Source organism: Notamacropus eugenii, chromosome 2 (genome assembly GCF_028372415.1).
Source record: "Notamacropus eugenii isolate mMacEug1 chromosome 2, mMacEug1.pri_v2, whole genome shotgun sequence".
Taxonomy (NCBI): domain Eukaryota; kingdom Metazoa; phylum Chordata; class Mammalia; order Diprotodontia; family Macropodidae; genus Notamacropus; species Notamacropus eugenii.
Genome location: NC_092873.1, coordinates 275,479,939 through 275,490,967, shown reverse-complemented (window position 1 = coordinate 275,490,967; position 11,029 = coordinate 275,479,939). Strand labels below are relative to the sequence as shown.

The 11,029-nt window shown below is 34.1% G+C and overlaps 1 pseudogene; it reads left to right on the top strand.

Moving 5' to 3' along the window:
- Nucleotides 1-2,025: 2,025 nt before the first annotated feature.
- On the top strand, nt 2,026-10,570 carry LOC140523887 (prefoldin subunit 1-like; annotated as a pseudogene).
- The last annotated feature ends 459 nt before the right edge of the window (nt 10,571-11,029 follow it).

Below are 11,029 nucleotides of genomic sequence, written 5' to 3'. Positions count from 1 at the left end.
AAAATCTTTTTTGAGCTCTTCAGAAATTCTTTTGGGATCTGAGAGCAATCCACATTTTTCTTTGAGGCTTTAGATGTATCAGTTTTAACTTTGTAGTTTCCTTCTGAGTTTGTTTGTGAGTTTTGTGCTTCCCTGTCATGATAGTAACTTTCTAAGGTCAGGTTCTTTTTTAAGTCTCCTTTTCCCAGACTATTTATTGACTTTTAACTGTATGTTAAAGTTGGACTCCACTCCTTGGGTGGAGGAAGCACTATTTTAAGCTTCAATTTTTTGTCCACCTTTTTTTTTCAGAGCTAGTTCTGGAGATCTGTGAGTTTTCATTTCTTCTAAGGTGATAAGATCTAAGGATAGGTGTTTTACTATTCTCCTGGCCTATAGTCTAGTCTATGAGTCACCACAAGTACTCTTCCACACTGGAAATGTATTGATGTTTCCCTGCAGTCACAAATTCTGGCACACTAGTACTTCTCCTCACCGTGGGACTGTGACCCAGGATTGTGATCTGCATTCATGTATGAGCAATGCAACAGAGTCCTGCTCCCAGTGTTCGCAAAGAGACTCTTATAATCACTTTCTGACCAGTTGTCTGATTCTCTTACTATCTGTGGTTTGAGAGCTTTGGAAGGAGTTGTTGTGTATTTAATCACCCTCAATTACTGTTATAGGCTTGCTGAGGCATTGCTTTCTGGACTACACTCTCAGCCTAGTAAGACAGACCTTTCCTGCTGAACTTTTAAGTTTTGTTGGGCTAAAAAATTGTTCAATCTTGTTTTTCTGTTAGATCTGCCATTCTGGAATTTGTTTTGAGGCATTTTTTTTAAAAAGCTCTTTAAAGAGAAATTTCTTTACTTCTAGTTTTTGCAAGTAAAGATGAGGTACATGGAAGGATAATTTATGATCAAAGAGATTAATGTCAGACTTGTAGATAATGAAGGTGTGTGATCATCCCTGTGAACATGGAAGTTGAAGAGGTTGATGAACTGGGAAGCTAGTGCACTTAAGGGGGAAAAAAATCTTTGTTTCTTGAAATCCCTAGCTTTATTTAAACCCAGCTCAACTGCCAATTCCTACTATAAGTCTCTCTAGGCAGTCCCTTACCTAATGACCTCACCTAAAATTTCTTTGTATATTTTAAAATTTAGTTTTCTACATATATATTGTTATGCCATTCTAATAGAATACCTGTATGCATAGATTGTTTCCTTTCTCTGTTTTTACAGAATCACAAAACAGAGGTTTGCCAAATTCTTGATGAATTGAATTATTATTGTGAATATATCTTAGTGTTAATCAACTATAGCTTTTATTTGACCTTAAATTCCTTAGATTGCCCTTGTAACTCTTGACATTATTGCATAGCTTGAAAGGAAAATTATGTTCTAATCTATGTAACAAGAAATCTTGCAATTAGGAGCCCTATCAACCTATATTCACCATCTGTTCCATATCCAATCTATTGACCAATCCTGTAATTACTTCTAACTGTTTCTTGGCCATTTGTCACTTTCTTACCAAGAAATTCCTAGCCTATATTTGTTTATTAATTCAAAAAAATTTATGTAGGATACATCAAGGTTCATCCTGTTCAAAATGTAATGCAAAAATTAGAATCAGTCAAATAGGATTGGTAGAGATTGATTTCTTCTCAGCCTCCATTTAGCTAGTATGGAATTTGGTGGGAGTAGAGTGCTTGAAATAGTACTCAGGGACAGGGGCTAACAATCAGTGATGCAGTTGGAGTTACAAAGGATTTCTTAACCCTAATTCAAATAGCTTGGGACCATGGATATTAACATCAGACAAAGGCAACAAAAAAAGAAAGATATCATCCTAAAAGCCTTCTGCTGGCTATTACTAGCTCCCCTAAATTGTTGGGGTGGCTCATAGTATTATCTGTTCACTAAAAGTTAACCTGATCTTGTCAGAAAGAGACTTTCTAGTCAGTGCACCCCAAAAGATAGGAGTTCAGAGAATGAGATGGCACAATTACCACAAGACCACCATAGACACTCAACAGAGATGATATGATGACCATTGGAGAAAGAAAACATGATACCTAGTAAAGTGCAACAAAGAGAAATTGAAATGACATCACAAGAGGTTGTGCCATCACCAGTTCTGAAGTGGTAATGGTTTGGCTTGTTCAGTCAAATGTATGTCCTATCCAAATGTATGAATACTGTTTGTCCTCTGTGTGCATGCTCTGGTCTTGCATGTTCTCTGCATTTATACACTTCCACACTAATGGTATGGTAAGCTATTATAGGATATATCTAATGTGTATATGGCAGTAGATATTTTCTTGTCACATTATTTCATAAGATGTTTGTTTAAATGCTTCACTTTGAAATAATATGCCCTTTGGTTGGAGAAAATAAGCACATCAGTAGTGGCTTGTGAGCTGTAGGTTTGAGTGGGTATTGATCCAGAGTGCCTTGAATCTGGGATAGCTTATCTGGGGACCAACAGTTTTTCATTATCACTACATTCCTTTTAAAAGCAATACTCCTTTCAACCTATATTTTAAAAAAATTTGCTTTGTCTCCTATAAAGCATTTATCATGTTTTAAGATATATTATGGTTATTAGTACATAGCTTATTTCCTTGATTATTCCATGGGGCAGAGACCTAGTCTTGACTATAATTTGTATCTCCCTTATTCCGTAGCAGCACAACATTTTGCACACAATAGGCACTTTGTGTACAATTGTGAAGTTTGTTTAATTATGGAAAGTTATTTAATTAACTTGCCATTATTAGTTCACATAGCCAAAATTTCCTTCTCACCACTCTCCATTAGAACCAAACTCATCACTGTCTGCTAAGAAGTCTTCCAATTTTACTCAGGTCCACTTTATGTCTTTCTTTCTTTCTTTCCCTCTCCTTTAATGAATATTATTTTTGGTCTAATTTCTCCATTTCTGTTTTCAGGAAGAAACAGATTTCCCTCATCTCAGGGCAATGAAAATTTATTCATCTATTCATTCATTCAATAAATATTTATTGAGCACCTACTGTATGCAAGACACTGTCCTAGGTCCTAAGAAAGATGCAAAGATGAATAAAACACAGTCCTTGCCTTCTACCTCTTTTAATTGTTTGAAACAAATATTTTCCTGCTTTGGGGACAAGATTTCATTGATGGGAAATAGGTTCATTATTTCATAGGATGAAGTCTAGGTTTATTAAAAGGGAAGTATATTTTCTTATCTGATAAAATTATAGAACTGAATGTGACATAAATAATGATTTTACTTCATTTTATCTTAAAATATATTTTATTTGCTTTAAACAACCAAAATCAATGTTTCACTCTCCCTCACCATTAAAAACACAAGAACAACTAAATATATTACAAATACACTTAGGCAATCAAAATAATTTTCCCCATTGACCAGGACTAAAATTTTTTTTATTATTCTGAATTCTGAGTCCTTCCTCTTTTTGTAGGCAGTCAGGTGATATGTTTCATTATTTGTCCTCTGTAATCCTGATTGTTCATTACACTGATCAGAGTTCAGCACCATATTACTCCATCATATTTATATGCCATAACTTGTATATTGATTTTCCAATTTCTGCTTACTCCTTCAGATTTCCATTTTTACCACTTCAAAGAGATCTATAATTTTTTTAAAAAGATCATTAATGTTTGTTTACTACTAGTCCTTCACTTAACCTACCCTCCTTCTAATTCCCCTTTCTTACTCCTCCCAGTTCCTTATTTCCCTGTTAAGTGAAATGTATTTCTCTATTTATGTGTGTGTGTATGTGTGTGTGTGTGTGTGTGTGTGTGTGTGTATTCTCTCTTCTTGTAACCAATTCAGTTGAGAGTAAGGCTCAGTATCATCTACTTTTTTCATCCCTCCTTCATGTTTATATAGATGTATACTTGCTGCATCCTCATTGAGGTAATTTCTCCTAATCTTTCTTTCCATTTTGCACCAATGTATTTTTCTTACCCTCTCTTCCATTTTTAAGATTGTAAAGACATATCAGAACCATTCCCAGGTCTTTTCTAGTTGGACTCTCTCTATGACTGCTGATGGTGTTTAATGTTCAGGGGGGAAGCATATATCATATTCAAATGTAAGCAGTATATCATTTAGTCTTTTATCATTGTTTGTTCATGTTTACCTTTTAATGTTTCTCTTCACTCCTATGTTTGAACTTAAACATTTTTAGAATACTATTTTATTTTTCCTACTAATTACATGTAAAACAATTTTTAACATTCTTTTAAAAAAATTTGAGTTCCAGATTCTCTCCCTCTCTCCCTTTCCTAGGCCCTCTTTCAGATGATAAGTGATCTGTTATAGGGATACATGTTCAATTATGTAAAACATATTTCCATATCAATCATTTTGTGGAAGAAAATTTGAACCAAAGGAAAACAAAGAAAGTGAAAAATAGTATGCTTTAGTCTATATTCAGATTTCACCAATTCTTTCACTGGAGGTGAAAAGTATTTTTCATCATGAGTCCTTTAATCTATTTTTTAAATGTTTAACATGATTTTTATAAATTTGAGCTCTAAATTGTTTTCTTCTTACCCCACTCATTGAGAAGACAAGCAATATAATGTCAATTATACATGTGATTTATGGCAGCTCTTGTGGTGGCTGAGAACCAGAAATTGAAAAGATACCCATCAATTAGAGAATGACCAAACAAGTTGTTATATATGGTTTTGATGAAATATTATTGTGCTTTAAGAAATGATAAGCAAGATGATTTTAGAAAATCTTGGGAAAAAGTTACATGAACTGATATGGAGTGATGTGAGAAGAACCAGGAGAACATTTTACAAAGTAATAGCAATATTGTGTAATGAACAACTATGAATGACAGCTTTTCTCATCAAGACAATAATCCAAAACAATCCCAAGGGACTCAGATGAAAAATGCAGTCTGCCTCCAGAGAAAGAACTTATGGCATCTCACCACAGACCAAAGCATACTATTTTTCACTTTCTTTTTTTTAGCTTGAGTTTTCTTTCACAGAATAACTAATATGGAAAAGTTTTACATAAATAGACATGTATAACATATCAGATTGGTTATCATTCAAAGGATGGGTTGGAGGGATACTGGAACTCAAAAATAAAAAATATAAAAACTTGTTTTCACACGGAATTTGGGAAATAAAATATAATTCTAAAATATTATGCATGTGAAATAATGAAAATCATATTTCATATTAACCATTTTGAAAAACACAATAAAAAGAAAAATATAAAGGAAGTGAAAAAACTATGCTTCAATATATACTCAGAGTTCACCACCTGGAAGCAGATAGCATTTTTCATCATGAGTTCTTTGAAATTGTCTGAGAACACCATATCCATCAGAATAATTAAGTCTTTCACATTTGATCACCATTACAATACTGATATTATATAATAATTCCACTATATATATATTTTCCACTGGTTCTGCTTATTTCACTTTGCATCAGTTCATACAAGACTTTTCAGGTTTTTCTAAAACCACCCTGCTCATCATTTCTTATAACCCAATAGTATTCCTATAGAAAAATAGTATTCCTTCCCAATCACATACCACAACTTCTTCAGGCATTCCCCAATTGATGAACATTCCCTCAATTTCCAATCCTTTGCCACCACAGAAAGATCTGCTATAAATATTTTTGGACACATAGGTCCTTTTCCCTTTTCTTTGATCTCTTTGAGATACAGACATAGTGTGGTGTTGCTGGGTTAAAGGTTACACTCAGTTTTATAGTCCTTTGGGCATAATTCTAAATTGTTCTACAGAATGATTGAAATTGTTCACAACTCCACCATCACTATAGGATGAGTGTCCACCATAGGACAATTTTTTTACATCGCCTCCAGCATTTGTTACTTTGCTTTCCTGTCATGTTAACCTATTTGATAGGTGTGAGGTGGTATCTCAGAGTTGTTTTAATTTGCATTTCTGTATTCATTAGTGTTTTAGAGTACTTTTTCATGTGACTATTGATAACTTTGATTTCTTCTCTAAAAACTGCCTTTCCATATACTTTGGCCATTTATCAATTGAGAAATGGTTTTTAAAAATTAATTTAGCTCAGTTCCTTCTCTCTCTCTCTCTCTCTCTCTTTCTCTCTCTCTCTCTCTTTCTCTCTCTCTCTCTCTCTCTTTCTCTCTCTCTCTCTCTCTCCCTCTCTCTCTCTCCCTCTCTCTCTCTCCCTCTCTCTCTCTCTCCCTCTCTCTCTCTCCCTCTCTCTCTCTCCCTCTCTCTCTCTCCCTCTCTCTCTTTCTCTCTGTGTAAATTTGGCTTGTTTTCTATATATTTGAGAGAAACTTGGTATGAAATTTCCCCCACTTTCTTGTTTTCCCTCTAATTGTGATTGCATTAACTTTGTACAAATGCTTTTAAATTCCATGTATTCAAATTTATCCATTTGTTTCCTGTAATGCTGTCTATCTTTTATTTGTTTTTGAACTCTTCCCTTATCCATGGATCTGACAGATTTAATTTTCCGTGTTCCCTTAATTTGGTTATTATATCAACTTTCATGCACCATTTTCCTTCATATTTTGTTTTTTTCTACCTCTGTAAAGTAATTAATTGGTAATTTGATCAGTGTGACAATGAATAAACAATATTTTGGTAAAATTGTCATTGCTATTATATTTTACCATATATGAACAATGAATATTTCTCCAGTTCTTAAGATCTAACTTTATTCATGTGAAGTGTTTTGTAATTGCATTAATATAGTCACTAGGCTTTTCTTGGCAGATAGACTCCCAAGAATTTTATAATGTCTGCAGTAATTTTAAATGTAACTCACTTTCCTTTAAGAATTTGGATTCTATACTATTTGGCTCATATATGTTTAGTATTGATATTATTTCATTGTTTGTGTTCCCTTTTAGCAATATGTGGTTTCTCTACTTATCTCCTTTAATTAGGTCTATTTTTGCTTTTGTTTTGTCTGAGAACATGTTAACCCTGTCTTTTTTTCATACTTCAGCTGAAGCATAATTGATTCTGCTCCAGCCTGTTATTTTAACTCTGTGTGTGTCTTTCTGTTTCAAGTGAGTTTCTTGTAAACAACATATTGTTGGATTCTGTTTGCTAATGCATTCCGCTATCAGCTTCCATTTTATGGATGAATTCATACCTTTTCCATTCCAGTTATGATTACTAAGTGTGTATTTCTATCCATTATATTTTCTTCTGTTTATCCATCTCTTTTTTCATCTTTTCATTACTCAAAAATGCTTTGCTTCTTACCACTACCTCTCTTAATCTGCCCCTGTTTTATCACTCATAACTCTTTTCTCTTACCCTTCTTCTCAACTTCCCCATTGGTTAAGATACATTTCTATATCCAATTGAGCATGTATAAAAAGTCTTCCCCTTTGAATCAATTCAGATAACAGTGAGGTTCAAGTAGGTTCTGCCCCCACTTTCCCTCTTACCATTAAAGCTCTTCCCTGTGGATCTCTTTTATATGAGATAATTCCCATCTTTTCCCTTCCTCCTTCTCTCAGAGCATCTCTCTTTCTCACACATACATTTTAAGAGATCATTCCAACATAATCAACTCACTATCATGCCCTCTGCCTATGTATAATCCTTCTAATTTCCCTAAAAATGATAAAGCTTTTAGGAGTTAGATGTATCATATTCTCATATAGGACTACAAATGATGTAATATTATTGTCTTATGATTTCTCTTTAACATTTATGTTTTAATTCTTCTCTTGAATCTTGTATTTGGAGGTCAAATTTTTATTCATCTCTGTTCTTTTTATTAGGATGCTTGAAAGTTTTCTATGTCATTAACTATCCATTTTCCTTCTTGAAGAACTATACTCACTTTTCTTGGATATGTGATTCTTGATTATAGTCCTAACTCCTTTACCCTATTCCAAGCCCACTGACCATTTAATATAGTGACTGCTAAATCTTGTGTGATCCTGACTGTGACTCCATAATATTTGAATGGTTTATTTCTGGATATTTGAAGTATTTTTTCCTTGTCCTGGGAGCCCTCGAACTGGAACATGATATTCCTGGGAGCGGGGGGCGGGGAGGGTCTTCATTTTGGGATCTCTTTCAGGAAAAGATCTTAAATTATCTTTCCTCAATCTATTTTCTAGGTCAGCTTTTTTTTGGATGAGCTATTACACATTTTCTTCCATTTTAAATCTTTTCACTGTTTTATTGTTTCTTTTTAAAAATTATTAATTTTTTGTTTTCAACATTCAGTTTTATAAGATTTTGAATTCTAAATGTTTCACTATACCTTTCCACCTCCCCAAGATGGCATCCAATCTGATATAGGCTATACATGTATGATCATATTAAATATATTTTCACATCAGTCATGTTATAAAAGAAGAATCAGAACAAAAGGAAAAAAACATGAGAAAGAAAAAACAAACACAAAGTAAATAGTATGCGTCTATGTGCATTCAGACTCCATATTTCTTTCTCTGGCTGTAGGCAGAATTTTCCATCATAAGTCTTTTGGAGTTGTTTGCATTGGTGAGAAGAGTTAAGTCTATCAAAGCTGGTCATTGTACAATGTTGCTGTTGCTGTGTACAATGTTCTCCTGGTTCTGCTCACTTTACTCTGTGTCAGTTCATGTAAGTCTTTCCATGATTTTCTGAAATCCACCTGTTCATCACTTCTTAAAGCACAGTAGTATTCCACTACATTCATATAGTATAACTTGTTCAGCCATTTCCCAGTTGGTTGATATCCCCTTAATTTCCTTTTTTTTGGCCACCACAGAAAGAAGTACTATAAATATTTTTGTACATGTGGGTCCTTTTCCCATTTTTGTGATCTCTTTAAGATACAGACTTAGTAGTGGCATTGTTGAATCAAAGGGTATGTACAGTTTGGGGCATAGTTTCAAATTGCTCTCCAGAGTGTTTGGATCAGTTCACAGCTCTGCCAACAGTGTATTAGTGTTCCAATTTTCTCACATCTCCAACACTGATCATTTTTCTGTTTTGGCATGTTAGTCAATCTGATATGTGTGATGTGGTACCTTAGAGTTTTTTAATTTACATTTCTCCAATCAATAGTGTTTTAGAGCACTTTTTATGTGTTTATAGATAGCTTTAATTTCTTCTTCTGCAAACTGCTTGGTCATATCCTTTGACCATTTATCAATTGGGCAATGATTTATAATCTTATAAATTTGACTCATTTCTTTACATATTTTAGAAATAAGGCTTTTATCAGAGACACTGGTTATAAAAAGTATTTCCCAGCTTTCTGTTTCCCTTCTAATCTTGGTTGCATTGACTTTTTGCAAAAACTTTTTAATTTAATGTAGTAAAAATTATCCATTTTGCATTTTATAATGTCCTCTATCTCTTGTTTGGTCATAAATTCTTCCATTCTCCATACATCTAAGAGGCAAACTATTCCTTGCTCTCCTAATTTGCTTGCAGTATCACCCATTATGTTTAAATCATGTTCCCATTTTGACCTTATCTTCGCATGTGATGTAAGATTTGGTTTATGCCTTGTCTCTGCCATACTATTTTCTAGTTTTCCCACCAGGTTTTGTCAAATAATGAGTTCATATCCCAGAAGCTGGAGTCTTTGAGTTTATCAAACAGGAGATTACTATAGTCATTGAGTACTGTGTCTTGCATACCTAAACTGACCTACTGATTACCACTCTATTTCTTAGTCAGTACCCAGTGGTTTTGATGATTGCTGCTTTATAATACAATTTTAGAACTGTTTTGGTTAGGTCACCTTCCATTGCATTTTTTTTTCATTAATTCTCTTGATATTCTGGACGGTTTGCTGTTCCAGATGAATTTTGTTGTTGTTTTTTCTAACTCTAGAAAATGTTTCTCAGAGTGGCAGAGTTTGGACCAAGATGGCTGCCCCTGTGGACCTGGAGTTGAAGAAGGCTTTTGCAGAACTACAAGCCAAAGTTATTGATATTCAGCAGAAGATGAAGCTTGCAGATATACAGATCAAACAGATAAACAGAATGAAAAAGCATGCACATATTACAGATACAGAAATTATGACTTTGGTAGATGAGACTCACATGTATGAAGGTGTAGGGCGAATGTTTATTCAGTCCAAGGAAGTAATTCACAACCAGCTGCTAGAGAAACAGAAGATAGCAGAAGAAAAAAATTAAGGAACTGGAACAGAGAAAATCATACCTGTAGCACAGTGTGAAGGATGCAGAGGACAACATTTGGGAAATGCTGATGACCAGAAAAGCATAGTAAAAAGCACAACAAGAAAACCTCTATTCTACTGCTTTCCTCTGCTCTTATTGGGTGGGACAGAGCAGCAGACTCTGGTGTGCTTTTACCTGGAGGACATTTTGGAAACTCTTGCTTTTATTTGGACATTGTTAGGCTGTTGCCTTCCCCTCCGTGTCCTGTTTTGGCTGAGCCAGGTGTGTACTGCTGGCCTGGGGCTTGATCATGACCCTCTGAGGGTGAGAGGAGAGCCCTGGGCAAAGGATGTAGCCCTGCCCAAAGACTCCAACATTACCATTGTTGTTAAACAAATAAAAGTTATCCATCTCCTTCTAAAAAAAAAATAATAATAAAATGTTTTTTACATGGCACTGCATAAGTAAATTAATTTAGGTAGAATTGTCATTTTTATTATATTAGCTCAGCCTATCAATGAGCAACTGATTTTTTTTACAATTATTTAGATCTGACTTTATTTGTGTGAAAAGTGTTTTGTAATTGTGCTCATATAGTTCCTGGGTTTGTCTTGGCAGGTAGACTCCCAAATATTTTTGTTTTGTTGTTTCTTGATGTATCATGGAGTCATTAGCTTCTATTTGCCCAACTGAATTTTTGTGAGTTTTTATACCCCTTTTTCTTCCCATTTGGTTAATTCTAATTTTTAAGGATTTTTTTCATCAGTGAAGTTTTGTATCTCTTTTTCCATTTGGCCAACTCTCTTTTTAAGGTTTGGTTTTGTCAATATTGTTCATGCTTTTTTTTTTTTTTTTTTTTACCAAGCTATTAATTGCCTTTTCATAATTTTCAGGCATCATT